The sequence below is a fragment of the Hyperolius riggenbachi genome, chromosome 11 (assembly GCF_040937935.1).
Source record: "Hyperolius riggenbachi isolate aHypRig1 chromosome 11, aHypRig1.pri, whole genome shotgun sequence".
In the NCBI taxonomy this organism is placed as follows: domain Eukaryota; kingdom Metazoa; phylum Chordata; class Amphibia; order Anura; family Hyperoliidae; genus Hyperolius; species Hyperolius riggenbachi.
In genome coordinates this window covers 77,468,746-77,490,704 of record NC_090656.1, presented here as the reverse complement: position 1 = coordinate 77,490,704, position 21,959 = coordinate 77,468,746, and the positions used below count along the sequence as shown (strand labels likewise).

At 46.2% G+C, this 21,959-nt stretch overlaps 1 protein-coding gene and 1 long non-coding RNA gene across 2 annotated transcripts in view; one reads left to right on the top strand and one right to left on the bottom strand.

The window, feature by feature from the left end:
• The window catches only part of LOC137538924 (uncharacterized), a 94,623-nt gene extending 83,980 nt beyond the window's left edge, over positions 1-10,643 (top strand). Inside the window, exon 3 of the long non-coding RNA XR_011024901.1 lies at positions 10,212-10,643. This is a non-coding gene — a long non-coding RNA (uncharacterized lncRNA). The remainder of the gene's footprint in view (positions 1-10,211) is intronic.
• The window catches only part of KIAA1549L (KIAA1549 like), a 286,722-nt gene that overhangs the window by 229,124 nt on the left and 35,639 nt on the right, over positions 1-21,959 (bottom strand). The window lies entirely within an intron of this gene.

Sequence of the window (21,959 nt, the reverse complement as noted above, 5' to 3'; positions counted from 1 at the left end):
AACCCCCCACTATTGCTGCAAAATTTTAAATGGTACTCTGTACTTGGGAAGTACGGATTCATAGCAATCAGGAGTGCGACCTTTGGGTTCCTGGGTTTCACTCCTAGATATGAAGACACAAGGTGGGGCTCTGCAGTGTATGGAATACGCTGACAATTGCCATGAATGGGTACATGTCTAATACAATGGCCTCAATTCACTAAGATCATGCTGGAGATAATAAGGCAAGAGTAAATTTACCTCCACACAGTGATAGAGTTATCTTTTCTCTTCATTCCTTAAGTTACCTTCTCTGTAGTTAATTTACCTCCTCTGTAGTTATTTTCACACGCAGTTATTTAACAGCCTGTCTTTAACTCTGGAGATATTTTAAGGATTGAAGAGTTAACTTAAAGACAGAAGAGTTAACTTTAGGTTTGCCTGAGGTAAAATGTTTCCTGAATACTACATGCCTTATCACCATGGTAATATCTCTAGAAACGTTATTAAAGACAGGAGATAAGCTTGGTGAATTGAGGCCATTGAGTGGAAAGGGTGTCAGGCCATAAGCCCTGGCATATTGTTACTGCAAGAGTCATTGGCCTCACTTCACTAAGATTATGCTGGAGATAATAAGGCAAGAGAAAACTTGCCACCACACAGTGAGAGAGTTATCTTATCTCTTCATTCCTTACGCTACCTCCCTCTGTAGTTAATTTACCTCCTCTGTAGTTAATTTACCTCCTCTGTAGTTATTTTCACACGCAGTTAATTAACAGCCTGTCTTTAACTCTGGAGTTATTTTAAGGATTGGAGAGTTAACTTAAAGACAGAAGAGTTAACTTTAGGTTTGCCTGAGGTAAAATGTTTCCTGGATACTACATGCCTTATCATCATGGTAACAACTCTAGAAACGTTATTAAAGACAGGAGATAAGCTTAGTGAATTGAAGCCAATGTAACAGTCTCTCTTTATCTCTCTCTCATGTGCTTCACTACAGGACCTGACCAATACCACTGGGATCCACAAGCCTTGTTTAAAGATCCTAGTGGAAAACATTGAAGACTGGTGGCTTAACTTGCAAATAATCAGAGCGTGGTAGGGGGTGTACATTGAGGCCGGTTTCACACTGCTAACCAGCGATAGATTTAAGGTGTGATGCAAGGGACGCACCGCAACACCAAAAGGAGCATACGTGGATTTCCGTGTTAATACGCAGTATTCCCCGTCTTGCAGCAGGCCAAGCACAAAGTGAGACTCTCTAGCGCTCACTTCCTGTGGCCAAAAAGACGAATTGTGCTGAACTGTATTGAAAAAATAAGTTTCCGGGCATGTGCACTGCAATGCTACTGTACAAATTGTCATAGACATGCATCGTCATAGACTTACATGACTTCTGGTCCACAGCAAGTCACCACGCAAGTTGACCGGTAGCGTAGGTATGCTCTCACGTCAGGTATGCGGTGAAAATGTCACTTCAACATTGAGTCCTTATGAAAGGCCCATAGGCTTTAATTGGTGTAGCGTTGGCCAACGCAACATCACAGTGTGAAAAGGGCCCGAGGGTCTCTGGTACTGAGGAAAGGCTGAGGCCCCAAACATTTGTTCTTTATCAAGCTTATCATGCTCTGATGACTATAATAATGGGGATCTTTCCCTGGCTCCCAATCAAGCCAACACTATGTTGTGTTTTATACAGGAGTCTACATCCCAGCTAGGGAAAACTGTTTACAATTACCCAGCACTAGTAAAAAGCAATGGTCACCTGATGATACAAGTTAGAGCAAACATGAAGGCTTGAAAGGGCGGGCCAGGGGCGTAACTGGAGATTATGAGGCTCCATAGCAAAATTTTAAACCAGATTGAAAGGGTATTAGAATCGGCACTAGTAGCAATAAAAGGTGGTAACTGCAGTGGATGGTGCCCGGATCCTTTTTTGTCTTTTTATGCTGCATAGCAAAATTTTAGTTGGACACCCCAAAAATTGTTATATATTCCCCGACATTGTTTATGTATTGCATGTTTATTTGTCTACTACTGTCCCGCAGAAGATGTGTGTGCTGTATTCACCAATAATAATAACTAGATAACTAGTTTGGGTAATGATGGGTGAAGCTCAGGGGAGGCTGGGAGATGTTGTCACCACAGTGATTTCCTCTGCAAGAGAAAGGGAGATCACAGCTCTGAGTGTTAATGGGAAAGCAAAGAAGGAGGTCGACAGTGTGTATAAATGGTTTAAAATAAACCCTGATTAAATAAACGTGATAAAACTGTGACTAGTGAACCTGTGTGGCGTACGCCTGCTTCCTATACAGATTTCCTGGTCATATGATCAAATGTGCTGCACACGGATAACAGATGAATGTGAGAAGTACCAGGAGTGGGATGCGTGTAACGTGACTGTAATCAGAAATAAACACACTATGTACACATTATACGTACACATTTTCCAGGACATTCTTGTTAAAGTAGTATGAAACTCAGCATTTCCTCTTTGCTCTAAAAGATTATTTACAGCATAAAATCCACTACTACAACAACAAAAAATTGTGGCAGTTAAACACAACCCTTTAGTGGAAAGCTCCTTGCTTCAGTGGGCAGCTTCTGGGAGCATCCAAAGAGGTGATAACATTATCTTTTGTTTACATTCCTTTGTCAGATACATTTAGTAAACATTAGCAAACTGCCAAAACTGAGCTGTACTGAGCTGAGAAGCAGAAGGAGCTAGATAAATTATAATATATAAATACAGCAGCTATGCAATATAATACAGTGGCAGCTTTCAGAGCCAATAAACTGTACTTTGGGAAATTTTTATTTGTAAACGACAATATTACTTGTGCACAAAAGCAAAAAATTATGATGAATTGGTTGTGTAGTACGGATAATTACTAGAAGATTAGTAGCAAAGAAAATATTCTCATATTTTTATTTTCAGTTATGTAGTGTTTTTTTTTATATCATTGCATCATTCTCTAATATTTGCAGTTTACATATTACTCAGCATTCTAAATGTTTTTACAGAGCAGTCTTGTGAACTATTGACCTGTCCTCTGGAGAGAAAAAGAAGATACTGTGATAACAAGCTTCAGAAGACAGAGCTCTCTGCGACTTTAAAAGTGGTGGAGCTAAATGGCTTTTTTGCATAGATAACAACTGGACTTTCTTAACTCTTCCTGTACTGGAAACAATATTAAACCTATGTCTCTGCTCCTAATGTTTTATTTCTTAGCTGTACTACACATACAAATCATTATATCATATATTTTTTTTCGCTTCAGTGTCTCTTTAAACATTAAATCTATCATAATTGTCACAGAAGTGTTTAATTTCCTATAAATGGCTTTGTTGCATAACAGTGCAAATGGCCTGTCACTCAAACATGACTGTGTACTGTGACCACAATTCAGCCTGCTTGTCTGGAGTGTGTGCTTAGTGTCACCACTCTTTGTGGCTTTGATGTGGGCAGTGTTTGCTGCTTGGTCTCTGACAAATTTGTTTAGTGACAACAAGCATTTTTTACACACAACGTAGAAGGAAGGGAACAGACAGATCCAAGTATCAGCTGAATACAGGGAAATGGGCGGAAAAGCAGCCTCGGGAAGAAGGCTCCCATTATAAAAGCCATGGTTTGCGGCAATGAAGGGAAATTTTGGTGCATGGAGGTGCCCAATAAAATTTCTGGTGGCAAGGTTTCCCGCTATGCAAATTGGGGCATCACGTAGCGGGCGCAGACCATTTTAGGGATAGGTATTGGTAGAGGGTTCTGTGTGAGAGTAGGGCTAGGTTAGGTCATAGTAAAATATCAGTTAAAGAGACACTGAAGCGAAAAACAAATGATGATATAATGATTTTTATGTGTAGTACAGCTAAGAAATAAAACATTAGGACCAGAGACATTAGTCTAATATTGTTTCCAGTACAGGAAGAGTTAAGAAAGTCCAGTTGTTATCTATGCAAAAAAGCCACTGAGCTCCACCACGTTTAAAGTCGCAGAGAGCTCTGTCTTCTGAAGCTTGTTATCTCAACTGTTAGTCACAGTATTTTCTTTTTCTCTCCAGAGGACAGGTCAATAGTTCACAAGACTACTCTGTAAAAACATTTAGAATGCTGAGTAGTGTGTAAACTGCAAATATTAGAGAATGATGCAGTGTTATAAAAAACACTATATAACTGAAAATAAAAATATGAGAATATTTTCTTTGCTACTAATCTTCTAGTAATTATCCGTACTACATGTAAGAAAACGCGGAAAAGCCACCGCAAGTATTCAGAGTAAGGCGGCTGATTCCGCGTTCAACATGACTGTTTGCGCGCATGGGCCTGCATCCACAAGCCTGACGGAGCGCGGAGAGGCCGCCGCATGCCCAGTGAACTTGGCAGCGGATTCCGCGTCCGACGCGGAGGTTTGCACGCATGAGCTTGCCGCCAGCAGTATGGCCGAACGCGGAGGAACCGCCGCATGCTCTGACAGCGGTGCGGTCGGCTCCGCATTCAAACCAACAGATACATTACAACACATGTCTGGTGTGGCTGGGACTGATAGTCCACACAGGTTCAGAATGACGCGCGCGCTGAGAGGCAGAGCCTTTATGACAGTCAGAAGGGTGTCAGCTGATCCAGCCGATCAGCTGACAATTCTATCAGGTTTCATTGGTTCAGCATTTAGGGGAGGCGCTAGAGAGCGCTGGTGTATATATACTGGGTGCTGGTCATTTCTCTGGTGTCTGGCGTTGCGATCACTACGTAGTAGCACTCAGACCTTGTCAGTATCTGTGACATTTTCTGTGTTATACTTCAGACTAGTTCCAGGGTGTTGATGATCAAGGAACTCACACCCAAGATTAGGGAACTGTATTACCATTCTGTTATACTTCAGACTAGTTCCAGGGTGTTGATGATCAAGGAACTCACACCCAAGATTAGGGAACTGTATTACCATTCTGTTATACTTCAGACTAGTTCCAGGGTGTTGATGATCAAGGAACTCACACCCAAGACTAGGGAACTGTATTATCACTCTGTTATATATCAGACTAGTTCCAGGGTGTTGATGATCACGGAGTTCACACCCAAGACTAGGCATTGTTGATTATTTGTTATGACCTTCTGCTTTCCTGACTACTCTTCTGATCTCTGATTAGGTACTTCGATATATCTGATTCTCTGTTACTGAACTCTACTTGTCTTAGGATTCCGCATCTGTCTCCTGTCTCTGATCTGTCTGTCTGTTGCCGACCCGGCTTGTCCGACCTCGAGAGCTATCTCCTCAGTTTAGAGATAGCTCACAGACCCGCGAGTGACATCCTTCCTTGGTGTCACTCACACCCTATCCTTCCTCCTCTTAGTCTGACCCCTCCCTTGGGAGAGGCTCAAGCTTGCGGAAGGAACGTGTTTCTGTACAGTACTCCTTACTGTTGGGCACCTGCTCCTCAGGTGCATTACTCAAAGTATTCCTGTTACACCAAACACTCTCATTACTCAGGTGTCCAGAGGTTAGAGATATACCTGATTATTGGTGATACAGCAGATCATCAATAATCGGGTATATATCTGTATTCTCGGTGATACTGCAGATCACCGGTAATCAGATCCTCTCTGTGTTACACCGATCGTTACACTACACAACCAATTTATTATATCATATTTTTTTTCGCTTCAGTGTCTCTTTAAGATTACACATTTTTTTTTTATTGGAATGAAGTAGAATATCTGCAATTTTACTGATAATGTACTAGCGGCAATTAACTGCACTCCCTTTTCTAGGCGCATTTATTACATGAATGTGTATCAGCTGCAGGTGGGGACTGCTGCTAGTCTGTATAGCTGTGGAAAGCATCATGACTCAGAGCTCATTCACACTAGAGCGTTTTGCCGCGATTTCGGCAAAACGCTCAAACGCTATCGCTAGTGTAATAAAAGTGTATGGGCCCGTTCTTACATGGGCGATTTGTGCTAATCGCCGCAAATCGCACAAAAAAGCGAAACGCAAACCCTTCAGTGCTATAGAAGCACTAAACGTGATCGCGGAAAAATCGCCGCAGTGATCAGTGATCGTGGAAAAATCACTCCTGCAAAACGCCGGCAAAAATCACTGGCATTTTGCAAACGCAAGTGTGAATGGGCCCTTAAGGGACACCTGAGCTGAGAGGGATATACACGCTGCCATATTTATTTCCTTTTAAACCAGTGGAGGGGGGCCAGTGGAGCAATGCGCGAGTAGCTGGAGTGGTCCTTTAAGGGTACCTGAGATGCGGCCATAGGAATAAAATATAACTACCTGGGGCTTTCTCTAGCTCCCTCCGGCCTGATCACTCCCACGCCATCCTCTTCTGACTGCCCATTCACACGCCACTGGCCCTGGAAAATCTGTCAGCCGGGGGCCAGTCGGTGCATGCGCAATCCAGCCAGGCGCACTCCCCTGTCATTCTGCGCCTGGGCAGTAGTACTGCGCGGAGCACTCCCCACAATGTGAACGCAGTGGGAGTACGCGCGTGGTCAGGCTGCGCAAGGGCAGTTGGCCCCGGACTGGAGGACTTTCCGGGGCCAATTGCCGGCGAATGGGAAGACAGAAGATCAGGCCGGGAGGGGCTGGAGGAAGGGCCCCAGGTATGTAGATTTTATTCCTGTGGCCCCATCTCAGGGTCTCTTTAATCATGTAACCACAATTTTAACATCAAAGGTAGTTAAAGGCCTCTTTTTATAAGGTGACCTGTCTATAGTACATCTGCTAATTGTGAGCTGTGCAGAAAAGTATTTCCCTTTGTTTCTGGAGTACTGGTTTAAAGGGAACCTAAAGTGAGAGCAATATAGAGGCTTCATTCCTTTACAAACAATGCCAGTTGCCTGGCTGTCATGCTGAGCTTTTGGCTTCAATAGTTTGAGTCACACACCTGCAACAAGCATGCAGCCAGTGCAGTCAGTGAAAGTATCTGATCTGTATGCTTATACTGGGCCAGTGACTTAAATGAAATCTGAGATGAAAATAACTAAAGCATTTATACCTACCTGGGGCTTCCTTCAGCCTCCTTTAGGCCATTGGCTCCCTCGCCATCCGTCGGCCGGCCCTTCTCTTCCTCAAGTGGCCACCAGTCCTTCACTAATGTGCATGTGCAGCCTATCATGCTCCCATCGCCACAAGTGCAATGCTTCAGGCGACAGGAGCACGACTGATGTGCATGCGGGTCCGGGCTGTGCATGTGCAGTACAGCAAAAGTGAGCCAGCGGACGATCGGAGTAGCCCGTGAGGACAGCGAGGCAGCCAACAGCCTAAAAGGGGCTGAAGGAAGCCCCAGGTAAGTATAAGTGCTTTATTACGTTTTATCACAGGTACACTTTAAAGTATTAGAGGCATCAACAAGGAAATCAGGAAGCTGACATTGTTTATTAGAGAATGAAGACGCTGATAGCCTCCACATTGCTCTTACTTCAGTTTCAGTGTAAAGTAACCTTTCCTCTGTTAATTCTGATGTTTTTCATGTGGTGTAAGGTCAGAATATTGCCTCTGGTGTTGCTTTTTTAGGGGGCATGAGAAGCAAAGCTCGCCTCTCACCTCACTTCAATGTCGTCCTGCAGGCTGGGATCTTATGGGAATGGAAAGCAGCACACTGACCCCCTTTCTGCACTCAGCATAACCAGCGCTACAGAATAAAGCGCTTGCTTTCCTCACACGGCTCATAGTAAATGTATTACAGCTAATACAGATCAGGCTTTTACTGATTAGAATAGAAATCAGAGTACAGCCTCCTACTTCTTAGCAGCCTCTATTTTCCCTGTGAATGCGGTGCATGAGGAGAAAGTTAATAATGATATGTAAATTGCTGGCTTAATCATTCATATGAATACACCTCAGGTCAAGTGAGGTTTCACAAAGCATCTTAAGGCTCTTATTTTAAAGCCCAACTCCAGGCAAAAGTATTTTCTTTGTCCTGTGCAGGCGCTCAGTAAACTTCAGAATTCCACAGAATTCCCATTCCCGAGTTTCCAACCGGATATCAGAAAAATTGGAAATCAGAATGCAGAAATCATAATTCCGAACATGTTGCATAATTATCGGGAGGGGGGGGGGGGATATTTTGCCTTAAATATCATCTAAAAGTGTTAATTCAGCTTTAAAGGGAACCTTAACCGAGTGAATAAAAAAACCTTTAATTTACCTGTGGCTTCCAAAGTGCAGATGTCCCGCGGCGTGACCAACCTGTCCTCCAGTCCCCCGCAGCCAGCTGTATTCATTTTTGGGAACAGTGCACCCCTCGATCGAGCACCCGTTGTTGTGGCCGTCCTCCGCAGGCATACTGCGCATGCATAGGACAGCCATGGCGACGAGAGCGCGATCGAGGGATGTGCGCGGCAAAAACGAAAATGAAACTACCTGGCTGTGGGGGACTGGAGGATCAGTTTGTCCCGCCTCAAGCACAGGTTGTTTGCAGCCCCAGGGAAGTGAAACTTTTTTTTATACACCCAGTTAAGGTTACCCAAGGTTCATCACACCTGAATATGCAAATCATCTAATTCTCCCCAAGGGTGTTGCTAGGATCCTAAGAGATCCGTGGGGACTTTTGGGCACTCCAGACAAAAATTGAGTGTGGTCATGCAGCAGAATGTGGGTGTGGTCGTGGGTGGGGCCAAATTTACATTAACTTAACATAGGTATAAGTAGGCCTGCTGAGCAAAATGTTGGATGAAGCCCTCTCTCCATTAATACAGAAAACATAAATGCCGCATATCACATAAATAGGCAGTGTCACTTACACATATGGGGCATGCTGGGTGCTGTGCGTTGCCATGCTGGGTACTGTGGTACCGTATCTCTATGGGGCATGCTGGGTATTGTGGTGAAATTCTGGAAGCTGTGGTGCCCAGAGCCTCCATAGGGAGTAAGCATCATTGTGTGTGTCCTCACTTCCACCCCCCAGCAGAGTAGCACAGCAGGAGGAACTACTCATCTCCTCTATCCACTCTCCAAGTCTGGAGACATCCTCTGAAGCTGGTGATTCACCCCCTAGCATCCGAAGAATCAGATGCTAGGAGTTCTAGCTTCTGATTCCTTCTCAGACACTACAGGGAGAAACCTGGAAGAGAAGATATCTGCAGAATCAGGAGATTAAGTGGCCGGAGGTGAGTACTGCCGTCTGCTGTCTGGGGATATCCGGGGCACGTGCCACTGATCTTTGGGGCTAGCGACTCCCCTGTTCTCCTCTCCTGAAGGAAGGCTGCACATCCAGAACTGCTGGTGTATAGTGAGCCTGTAGCTAATACATTTTACAGAGCCACACCAATCCAACATACTTACAGCCTGCTTTGGACATGTTGGTCCTCATCAGAGCATGGCATGGATTGATATAGCTCTATGGGAAAGGGCTTGGACCAGTAAAAAAAATAATACTCAGTCAGTTCTGTTTTAACACGGCAAAATTACTTTTAGCTTTGCATTTTTAATAGCGGGCTTTTTGGTCTCTTTTAGCCCTTTACACATTCCTGGTACTGGTAGTTCTGAATCACCATGAGCTGCCTGGGTATTCCTAAAAAGGGTTATGTCTCGTATATCTGTTTGGTATTTACAGCCTTATTTTTTCTTCAAGGAAAAGGGGCACACCGCTTGTAGGTTCATGTACATTTGGCTCTGCCCACAGTATCTCATGACCACACCCAGTTCCCCAGAAACATGCATATATATGGGGTGTGGCAGGGGTGTCCCTTTTTGGCAAGTATACGCAAGAATCTTGGATAGTCCACTAGTCCTATAGACTTGATTGAGCAAATCAGTCATCTGTTGACTAACACAAAGCACAATCAACAAAATTATGGGAAAAAAAAGATGACGTTGGCAGTAGAATCAAGTTAAATGCTGCCAGAATTATGTTAAATTGGAATTACCTGTAAATGAAAGTACGTGCTTCATGTGTGTGTCCGTGCGTGCGTTGCATGGGTTTTTTTTGTCTGTATCTGAATAGAAAGGGCTGCATTAGCTACGGTTTAAGTCACACAAACTCATAAATGTCAGCAAAAAAGGAAAAGGAAACACTGTTTGCAAGCAAAGGACCGGCTTTTGAAGCATGACAAATCTCACAATATCTTACATCTCCCTTCAGATTTTACGGTCCTCAGTCTCAGTGGCCCTCTCTTGCCATACAATACTGTCAAAGTATTGTATGGCAATATTGTATGGCACACACTCAGAAGAATGTTTCACAATGACAAGAAATGATGACAATTATTTTCTACCCTGCCAGATTCCTCTGACCAACGATTTGTACAGCTACCTGCAAATGATTGTTGGACGTCGCCAGATGACTACTCAAGACTTACAGACACTTTCTACAGGACGCTATTGCAAACGAGAACGCAAGCAAGGATACACATGGCCAGGGCTGCGCAGGCGCAGTGGCCCGCTCTACTCAGCATGCAGTAAAACATTACGCATGTTATTCTACTTAACACAGTTTAGTACATACACCCCAATGTACCAGTGGAAACGGGTTGATTCATTAACCTCCTGAGTGGTATGCCCAACACTGTGCCAGACACCGACCAGAGGTTTGGCTGGCCTCAGGTGTCCTCCAGATTAAATCTAATAGCTTTAGTGGCTTTAATGTAAGTAAGCTAGCACAAGGCTAGCTTGTTTAGGTTGCTGGCACCCCTAGATCACCCCCTGATCCTACTGATAGAGGCGTTATATACATTACCCAGCCTGGTTCCAGCGATCGCGCAGTCTCCCAGCACAGCTCCGGTCTCTCTATGGGGAGGATCGGGTCTGTGCATGACGTCGGTGACGTCATGACGTCTGTACGATCCTTCCCATAGAGAAGAATGGAGCTATGCGGGGAGACTGCGCGATCGCTGGAACCAGGCTGGGTAATGTATATAACTGCCAAGCAAGTGAAGCAACACAGCAGTGCCTCTGCCTGCAAGAGGAAAACAGTTTCTGGCAACTATAATTTAGCCACTAGTATGTTTTAAATTGTTGAAGGAAATTAGAGCATGGAGAGATGAGTCATACCAACAGAGGAATAAACTACATGCACATATCATCTCTCATAATAAGTGGGCCCAAGACCCCGGTGGGTGGGACGAGGTGCCAGTGCAAACCAGAACGATGGAATGCCCAAGAACATTGGTGATCATCTGCAAGAAACTGATATGACGTTCAAAGCGATGAAGAAAATATAAACCTGGAAGCCATAACAACGTGATGTTATAACTATTGATTAAAGGCAAATTGGTTCCTGCCATGTTTTCTGTAGATGAAAGGACCGCAGTAAATTGTACTGTGACTATCCCAAATTCAATATTCCATTACAATAAACAGAAGCTCTGGCTGTGATCTCCACAATTATGTATGCAATAAAATGGTATTTAGTAGTAAGCTATATCCATGGATACAAGCCTCTGGTAGAGTCCAATAACAGGAATGTTTAAAGTGTACCCAAATTAAAAATACAAGATTTCAGAAATAAAATGTATTTTCTAAATTATAATAATAAATAGCAGCCTTTTTTCAGCTACATGATGACAAATATAAAATATTTTACATGTATTGGAGAAACCCCTCCCTTCCTTTCAAATTACCGGGACAGAATCTGGCAAAATGCTGGAGTAGGTAGTGTCCGGCAATGGAGGAATTGCTAATGGCTGCCCCCAGTATAACCCTAGTTATTAAAGGAGAAGGGTGAAAAGCATGCACTGAAATGCTCATAGGCTTGAAGGAGTGTTTATTTATATTTGTATGTGTCAGAGTGGTGCAACTAAATATTTTGAATTAAAAAAATGTTTGGTTTGGGTCCGCTTTAAGGGATGACTCTACTTTCAGGAACATCGCAGTCCATTCAGTTCAGCTCTATACTTTGGCAAGCCTTATTTCAGTTGCTTGCCTTGTCTTTATAGGCATACAAAGTAGAGCCACTGCACAGTGTTCCTAAAAGGAACTTTCAAATAAATCTACACTCACCTAAAGGATTACAATCTGCTCAGTTACTGGGATATTCACATAACCATTTATAGGGTTTACAAAGAATGGTGTGAAAAGGGAAAACCATGTAGTATGCGTCAGTCCTGTGGGCAAAAATGCTTTTTTGATGCTAGAGATCAGAGGAGAATGGGCAGATTGACTCAAGCTGATAGGAGAGCAACGTTGACTGAAATAACCACTTGTTACAACCGAGGTATGCAACAAAGCATTTGTGAAGCCACAACAAACACAACCTGGAGGCGGATTGGCTACAACAGCAGAAGACCCCACCGGGTACCACTCATCTCCACTACAAAAAGGAAAAAGAGGCTACAATTTGCACGAGCTCACCAAAATTGGACAGTTGAAGACGGGAAAAATGTTGCCTGGTCTGATGAGTCTCGATAGAGTCAGAATTTAGCGTAAACAGAATGAGAACATTGGTAGAAACAATCAGAGATGGTCAAAGAAATTATAAAAATTTCAAGGTGCAGAAGTGCAATGAATAAAACGCTAAGTGGAGTCAACAACTTTTGTTGTTATGTCTTTGGATAAAACGCCGTGCATTTCTAATTATTCTTAATTTGCAAATATATGCATAAATATGGCTTAACTTGACTTTAAATATTATATTTATTTATACAGACCTAAGTAAAAACATATTAAGAAGTATAAGTGAAAAAATGCTACCTAGAAGGTAGAAGTTGAGGCTAGCAAATCACTGACTAATTAACACTGCTGATCATGTAATTGGACAGCCGCTAGAAGATATGATTTGCTGATCCCAAATATTTCCTTGTTGGTTGGGTTAATTAGCCTATTAAGAAAAAATGTGCTCATCACTACATCTCTAGACAGGATTCTGAAATATATTTCAATCTAAGTGCAAAGACCAAGGCACTTGCAAGTCCAAACACACTTTAATCAAAATCACTGACAGGAGTTGCCGCCATGGAAAACATCAGTACATTGAACCATATTTCACACACTTATAAGGAAGGGATCATTTTTAAAGCAAACCTGTCAGTAGAAACTGAGCATATGATGGAACTATACATTGCCTAATGCTAAACACTGGCAATCATTTTTTTTCAAAGACTACAAGAAATTTGGAAAAGAAAGGTTGACATGTTACCACTAGTGACCCTGACCTACGTAGCAAATGTGGTGATGATAGCATGTTTGAATGCTTTACAATGAACCCAAAACTGTTTGAATGGGACATGTGTGTAGTGGTGCTCAAATACCCCTTTTCAAAATTCGAGTTAGGTCGAATTCGAATAGTAAATTATTCGAGGTCAGTCGAATATTCGAGTCGAATAATTTTTACTATTCGATTCGACCTCGGAATTCGAGCTCACTATTCGAGTCGGTATTCGAGCTCATTATTCGAGCTGACTATTCGAAATGGCCTTAAATAGCTTCCAACACTTGTTTTGAGGGTGAATGATGCAAGAAACCTCTTTTTTTCCAAGTAACAACAGCAAGTGATTATGTGGGGATGTTCCTTTAAAAAAAAAAAGTTGAAAAGAGAAGTTGTGTCCAGAAATTTGTTCAGTACTGTATATACTTCTTCTTCTTCTTCTTTATCTTCTATATCTTCTTCTTCTTCTTCTATATCTTCTTCTATATCTTCTTCTTCTATATATTCTTCTTTTATATTGTCTTCTTCTTCATCATCATCTTCTTCTTCTTCATCTTCTTTTTCTTCATCTTCTTCATCTTCTTCTTCATCTTCTTCATCTTCTTCTTCATCTTCTTCATCTTCTTCTTCTTCATCTTCTTCATCTTCATCTTCATCTTCTTCATCTTCTTCTTCTTCATCTTCTTCTCCTTCATCTTCTTCTTCTTCATCTTCTTCTTCTTCATCTTCTTCATCTTCTTCATCTTCTTCATCTTCTTCATCTTCATCTTCTTCATCTTCATCTTCTTCATCTTCTTCATCTTCATCTTCTTCATCTTCTTCTTCTTCATCTTCTTCTCCTTCTTCTTCTTCTTCATCATCTTCTTCTTCTTCTTCATCTTCTTCATCTTCTTCTATATCGTCTTCTTCTTCACTTATTTCTCTTTTCAAATTTTTTTTTTTAAAGAAATGCAGCTATTTTTGAGCGTAACAAATAGCTGGTGGCGCACGCATGTTGGAAGCGCCATTGTATGTGCTCCCTGGCAGTGGAAACACACAGACAGCAGGAGGTAAATTCATCAGCAGGAGGAGGAGGATGAGTGTGTGGCAGCAGGCAGTCAATGAGGCAGGCAGCGTGACATAATAGCCCTGGTACCTAGCGGTGATACCAGGGCTGTAAATAAACACAGCAGGCAGGAGGTCCCAGACAGCGGTCGTGCAGCCCACATTGTGTCCAATACACAACTGGGACAACACAGTTTTCAACCCGGGCACCTCAGAAAAATTAAACCTTTTTTTTTTTTGGTTTTTTTGTTTTGTTTTTACAACAAATTACACAGATATAGCTATTTTTTGACGTAATAGCTGGTGGCAGAGTGGCAGCAGAAGGTAAATCTGTGTACCCTGGCAGTGGGAAACACAGACAGACAGCAGCAGCAGCAGGAGGAATGGAGGAGTAATTATGTGTGCAGCTATTGTTTGACGTAATAGCTGGTGGCAGAGTGGCAGCAGAAGGTAAATCTGTGTACCCTGGCAGTGGGAAACACAGACAGACAGCAGCAGCAGCAGGAGGAATGGAGGAGTAATGTGAGCAGCTATTGTTTGACGTAATAGCTGGTGGCAGAGTGGCAGCAGAAGCTAATTCTGTGTACCCTGGCAGTGGGAAACACAGACAGACCGCAGCATCAGCAGGAGGAATGGAGGAGTAGTGTGAGTGTGGCAGCAGGTAGGCAGCGTGACATAATAGCCCTGGTACCTAGCGGTGATACCAGGCCGTAAATGAACACAACAGGAGGTCCCAGACAGCGGTCGTGCAGCCCACATCGTGTCCAATACACAACTGGGACAACACAGTTTTCAACCCGGGCACCTCAGAAAAATTAAACCTTTTTTTTGTAATGGTTTTGTAGTTTTAGTTTTACAACCAATGACACAGATATAGCTATTTTTTGACGTAATAGCTGGTGGCAGAGTGGCAGCAGAAGGTAAATCTGTGTACCCTGGCGTTGGGAAACACAGACAGACAGCAGCAGCAGCAGGAGGAATGGAGGAGTAATTATGTGTGCAGCTATTGTTTGACGTAATAGCTGGTGGCAGACTGGCAGCAGAAGGTAATTCTGTGTACCCTGGCAGTGGGAAACACAGACAGACAGCAGCAGCAGGAGGAATGGAGGAGTAGTGTGAGTGTGGCAGCAGGCAGGCAGCGTGACATAATAGCCCTGGTACCTAGCGGTGATACCAGGCCGTAAATGAACACAACAGGAGGTCCCAGACAGCGGTCGTGCAGCCCACATCGTGTCCAATACACAACTGGGACAACACAGTTTTCAACCCGGGCACCTTAGAAAAATTAAACCTTTTTTTTGTAATGGTTTTGTAGTTTTGGTTTTACAACCAATTACACAGATATAGCTATTTTTTGACGTAATAGCTGGTGGCAGAGTGGCAGCAGAAGGTAAATCTGTGTACCCTGGCAGTGGGAAACACAGACAGACAGCAGCAGCAGGAGGAATGGAGGAGTAATTATGTGTGCAGCTATTGTTTGACGTAATAGCTGGTGGCAGACTGGCAGCAGAAGGTAATTCTGTGTACCCTGGCAGTGGGAAACACAGACAGACAGCAGCATCAGCAGGAGGAATGGAGGAGTAGTGTGAGTGTGGCAGCAGGTAGGCAGCGTGACATAATAGCCCTGGTACCTAGCGGTGATACCAGGCCGTAAATGAACACAACAGGAGGTCCCAGACAGCGGTCGTGCAGCCCACATCGTGTCCAATACACAACTGGGACATCACAGTTTTCAACCCGGGCACCTCAGAAAAATTAAACCTTTTTTTTTTTTAATGGTTTTTTGGTTTTGTTTGTAAAACAAATTACACAGATATATAGCTATTGTTTGACGTAATAGCTGGTGGCAGAGTGGCAGCAGAAGGTAAATCTGTGTACCCTGGCAGTGGGAAACACAGACAGACAGCAGAAGGGCAGTACACAGCAGCCCACTGTAGGTGTAAAATGTGTGGCTGCAGGCGACGTAATAGTCAAAGTGAACCAGGCTGGCTTAGTGAGCAGGAGCCAGGAGGTGGTAAAGGGTGGTAAGGCACATTAACGATGGTTCTTAGCCAGTTCATGTCCCCCTCTCGCCGGCAACAGGGGCCAGGAACTCGCCTTCCACCCACGCCTGGTTCATCTTGAGAAACGTCAGTCTGTCCACAGACTTGTGAGACAGACGTGAGCGTTTCTCGGTGACCACACCACCAGCTGCACTGAAGCAGCGCTCGGACAGCACGCTGGAAGGGGGGCAGGACAGCACTTCCAGGGCGTACTGCGCCAGCTCGCTCCAGATCTCCAGGCGCTTGACCCAATACTCCATGGGATCAACAGGGGCATCGCTGTCAAGCCCGCTGTAGGACCCCATGTAGTCAGCCACCATGCGGGTCAGGCGCTGGCTGTGACCGGTGGAGGATGCTGCTGCATGCACCTCCTCTCTAGTCACTGCTGCCGGAGCCTCTACAGTCCTGTAGAGCTCGTGGCTGAGAGACAGCAGGTCTGTGGGGCGCTTGCTGCTGGATGCAGGCACCTGCTGCTGCCTCTGTGCTGGCTGCTGGACAGTGGGGGTGGAAGGCTGGGGGAAGGCTTCCTCCAAGCGCTCAACAAGGGCCTGCTGCAAGCTCCTTATTTGTTGCGCTGGGTCTCCTCCTGCAGGCGGCAGGAACTGGCTCAACTTCCCCTTGAGGCGTGGGTCCAACATCATGCTGATCCAGATGTCCTCCCTCTGCTTCATCTGGATCACCCTGGGGTCTCTGCGCAGGCACGTCAGCATGTGCGCTGCCATTGGGAAGAGGCGGGCCACGTCTGCTGGCACATCGACGGCAGTGCTGCTGTCCTCATCCTCCTCCTCTGCCTCGTCAGCCTCATCCTCTCTCCACCCCCGCACCAACTCAGCTGCACTGTGCTGCTCCCCCTCATCAGCAACAAGGTCAGGGACCTCCACCAAGTCCTCCTCCTCCTCCCCCTCAGAGGTGGACTGTGCAGCTGCTTGCCGCTCCTGCTGGTCCAAGGCTGCCGCTCCCTGTTCCAGCAAAGCATCGAGGGCCCTGTTCAGCAGACAAACCAGGGGCACCCACTCGCAGACCATAGCATGGTCCCTGCTCACCATGTTAGTGGCCTGCAGAAAGGGAGCCAGCACTAAGCACACCTGCTGCATGTGCCTCCAGTCATCATCGGGGACGATGGACGGGATGTTGCTGGTCTTGTCCCTTCTCTGAGCGGCGGAAACAGTGGCCAGGGCAAGGTACTGTTTGACAGCGCGCTTCTGTTCAACCAGACGCTCCAACATCGCCAGGGTGGAGTTCCAGCGAGTCGGAACGTCAAGGATCAGCCGATGGCGTGGCAGATCCAGCTCCTTTTGCACGTCTTCCAGGCTCGCACAGGCTGCAGCCGAGCGCCGGAAGTGACGCACAACGTTCCTTGCCGTTTCCAGCAGTTCGCCCATCCCCTGGTAGGTGCGCAAGAACTTCTGCACCACCAGGTTCAGCACGTGGGCAAGACAGGGGATGTGGGTCAGGTTTCCCCTGTCTATTGCGGCAACCAGATTGGCCCCATTGTCGGCCACCACCTCTCCGACTCTGAGGCCTCTGGGGGTCAGCCAAATCCTCTCCTGCTCCTGGAGTTTGGCCAACACATGGGTTGCCGTCAGCTTGGTCTTCCCAAGGCTGACCAAGTGCAGCAGCGCTTGGCAGTGGCGGGCCTTCACGCTGCTGCTGAGGCGGGGGGTTTGGCCAGGTGTGCCGGAGGATGGCAGAGGATCGGAGGAACCTGCTGCAGTTCCCCTGACCCTGCGGGGTGGCACCACCCACTGTGTTGCTGCTGCTGCTGTGCCCGCTGCTGCTCTCCCATCCTCACCCCCTTCCACCAAGCTGACCCAGTGGACAGTGAAGGACAGGTAGCGGCCTGTCCCGAAGTGGCTGCTCCAGGAGTCCATGGTGACGTGGACCCTTTCACCAACCGCGTGCTCCAGCCCTCGCTCCACATTGGCCATCACAAAGCGGTGCAGTGCAGGAATGGCCTTGCGGGCAAAGAAGTGTCTGCTGGGGAGCTGCCAGTCTGGGGCTGCGCAACCAAGCAGCGCACGAATGTCGCTCCCCTCCTGCACGAGCGTGTACGGCAGGAGTTGGGAGCACATGGCCCGTGCCAGCAAGCCGTTCAGCTGCCGCACGCGACGGCTGCTGGGAGGCAGAGCCCTAACCACCCCCTGGAAGGACTCGCTCAAAAGGCTCTGGCGTGGCCTTTTGCTGGCACGGGAATCAGCAGACACAGCGGAGGAGGCCACTGAGGACTGGCTGCCAGAACAGGCCTCAGTGTCGGCGGCAGGAGTTGCAGAGGGGGGAGGAGCAGTGCGTTTCCGCACTCCTGCTGGTGCTGCTGGAGGAGCAGGAGGGCGGGTGGCTGCTGTTGCTGCTGCTGCTGAAGGCTGTGCAGTGATGGGTGTGGTGCCACTGCCAGCACCAGATGCCTTCAGCCTCTGGAACTCCTCATGCTGGTGGAAATGTTTCGCAGCAAGGTGGTTGATGAGCGAGCTGGTGCTGAACTTTAAGGGGTCTGCACCTCTGCTCAACTTCCGCTGACAGTGGTTGCAAGTGGCGTACTTGCTGTACACAGTGGGCATGGTGAAATATCGCCAGATTGGTGACAGAAACATTCCCCTACAGCATGGAAGCGCTGCTGCCTGTCTCCCTGTGGTGGTTGGGGGGGGGGCTTGGGTACGGCTGGTGGTGGTACTGGCAGATGCTGCTGCTGCTGCTGCTGAGCCTGAGACACCAGCAGGCTGTGGGACCTGCCTACTGCTGCCAATGCTTGCAATGATGCGCCTCCTTGCAAGGCCCACAAGCGCATCCTCCTCCTCCTCCTCAGAGCTGCTGAGGACGACATCCCCTGGAGGTGGTGGCACCCAGTCTCTGTCTGTCACCGGGTCATCATCATCCTCCCCCTCCTGAAACATGTCCTGCTGGGATGATGACCCCCCAAACTCCTCTCCTGATGCATGGATGGGCTGCTTGACTGTCGCCACAGTCTTGCTGTCCAATCCCTCATCCCCCAAAGTGCCCATCAGCATCTCCTCCTCCAAATCGCCAACAACAGCAGACAATACCCTGATGGTGCCTGGGGTAAAAATACTGCTGAGTGACAGGACGCCAACTTGTGACGGTGAACTGGCCTCCTCCCCAGACCCTGCTGGGCGGCTGCTGCGAACAGGGGTGGTGGTGGTGGTGAGGGTGGAGGCCTCGGATGCAGAGCTGATGGCGGGCTGCTCATCCTCCGTCATCAGTTGCACCACAGTGGATGCATCCTTTATCTCAATGGGACGTTTCCGACCCGGCTGGAGGAAAATAGGAGCAGGTGCTACACACTGCTGCTGCTGTGTCTCTGCAGCGTGAGTTGCAGATGCTCCTGCTGGGCGGCGCCCAAGGCGTCCACGGCCAGTGGCTATGGGAGGAATGTTAGCCACTGACGCTGCTGCTGCTGCTGCGGAACTGTGCATGGTGGCGCGGCCGCGGCCTGCCACAATGCTGCTCCCTCTCCTCCTGATTCCCTTGCTGCCCTTCCCCTTGCCCAAACCGCGCTGGCTGCCACTTCCAGACATCTTCGATGTTTTGGGCGTAAAGACAAAAGTTTTTGAAAAGGGCGGGAGAAAAGTGGGGTACTTTAATGGAGTGGGTTGGTGGGTGAGGTGACTGAGTGAGTGTCCCGACTCGCTAGTACAGTAAGTAAGTAGTAACAGTTAGGAAGTACAACTAGCAGCAGTTACAATAATCACTATCAGTAGTAATCACAAGGAAATAGAGTGTGTGTACACTACAGACAGTGAGTGCACGCACGCGCAAACACGCGCAGGAGCTGGCCTATGAACAGAGAGTGAGTGAGTGCCCCTAGTACAGTAAGTAAGTAGTAACAGTCAGGAAGTACAACTAGCAGCAGTTACAATAATCACTATCAGTAGTATTCACAAGGAAATAGAGTGTGTGTACACTACAGACAGTGAGTGCACGCACGCGCAAACACGCGCAGGAGCTGGCCTATGAACAGAGAGTGAGTGAGTGTCCCTACTACAGTAAGTAAGTAGTAACTGTCAGGAAGTACAACTAGCAGCAGTTACAATAATCACTATCAGTAGTAATCACAAGGAAATAGAGTGTGTGTACACTACAGACAGTGAGTGCACGCACGCGCAAACACGCGCAGGAGCTGGCCTATGAACAGAGAGTGAGTGAGTGTCCCTAGTACAGTAAGTAAGTAGTAACAGTCAGGAAGTACAACTAGCAGCAGTTACAATAATCACTATCAGTAGTAATCACAAGGAAATAGAGTGTGTGTACACTACAGACAGTGAGTGCACGCACGCGCAAACACGCGCAGGAGCTGGCCTATGAACAGTGACTGAGTGAGTGTCCCTACTACAGTAAGTAAGTAGTAACTGTCAGGAAGTAGAATTTACAATAATCAATCAGTAATCAGAAGGAAATAGAGTGTGTGTACAGTACACAGACAGTGAGTGCACACACACACACGCAGGAGTCCGAGCTAGTAGCCTAGTATGAACAGTGACAGTGAGTGTCCTAGTACAGTTACAGTAGTATATAACAATCACTAAGTAGTAAAGGGACAGCAGAAATACTGTCTAATACTATCTAATACTAATACTGTCTAATACTGTCTAATACTAATGAGAAATAAACTAACAGAGGACAGGAGGACAGCTGCCCACACAGGCAGGCCCTGAGGCCTAAAGCTGTAAGCCTGCAGCAGCTGGCCTGTCTCTATGTAACACAAAAGCTACTAACTAAAATACAATGTCTATCTAACTAACAACAATATAGGTGTGTATAGGAGGTGTATGTGAGCAAAAACGCTAGGTAAATGACCACAATAAAGCTCTTGCTAAGCCAAAGCACAAAGGAGCAACTCTCTCTCTATGCAAGTCTCAGGCAAGGACGGAGAAACGGAACATGGCGGCCGCTATTTATAGGGTAGGGGCTGGCCAGGGTCCCCCTCTGTGATTGGCTGCCGTCAGAGGGCCTGGGAGCCCTCTGATTGGCTCTAAGGACATCAATCTGGGCTATGACGCTATTCGAGCTCGGTATTCGAGCTCGAATAGCGCCGTTTGCTCGAATAGCTCGAATAGTGAATGGGCTATTCGCGTTTACTCGAATAGCCCATTCGAATAGCCGCAGCTATTCGGAGCTCGAATACCGAGCTCGAATAGCTGGAAAAGAGCTCGAATATTCGAGCTACTCGAATATTCGAGCTCTGCTGAGCACCACTGCATGTGTGTTTTCCAACCTAAATTTTTAAATTGATTTTCTCAAAAAGTACTTTTGGACATGCTTCCACTATTCCCCCTGACTTGCATACCAAACTTAGTGACGTGTTTGAGGGTATGGGGTTTTTTGTAATAACCGTGAAACTTGAAACCATAGGCTTTAGTGCAAAATTTGTCTTGGGCAAATATTTCTCTGCAATGCAGTACATTCTCAGACAAATGTGCAAATTTGATATGGACAGATTTGTTTATCAAACTTAATTTAAAGGTCCAAATGTACAAACACAAATTAACGTTAAAGTTACTACTTGTGTGACTATCTTTTTTACAAAGTGAGACTGATTTATCAAAACAGGTACAGAACCAGGGCTGTCAGAGGCGAGGAGTCGGAGCAGTTTTGGGTATCTGAAGTCGGAGTCGGTGGTTTCAATAAACTGAGGAGTCAAAGTTGGATGATTTTTGTACCAACTCCATAGCCTTGGTAACTATAAGACTAAGGAGTCAGAGCTAGAGCAATTTTTGGTACCTGAAGTCAGAGTCTATGGTTTCATAAACTGAGGATTATTTTTGTACCGACTCCACAGCCCTGTACAGAA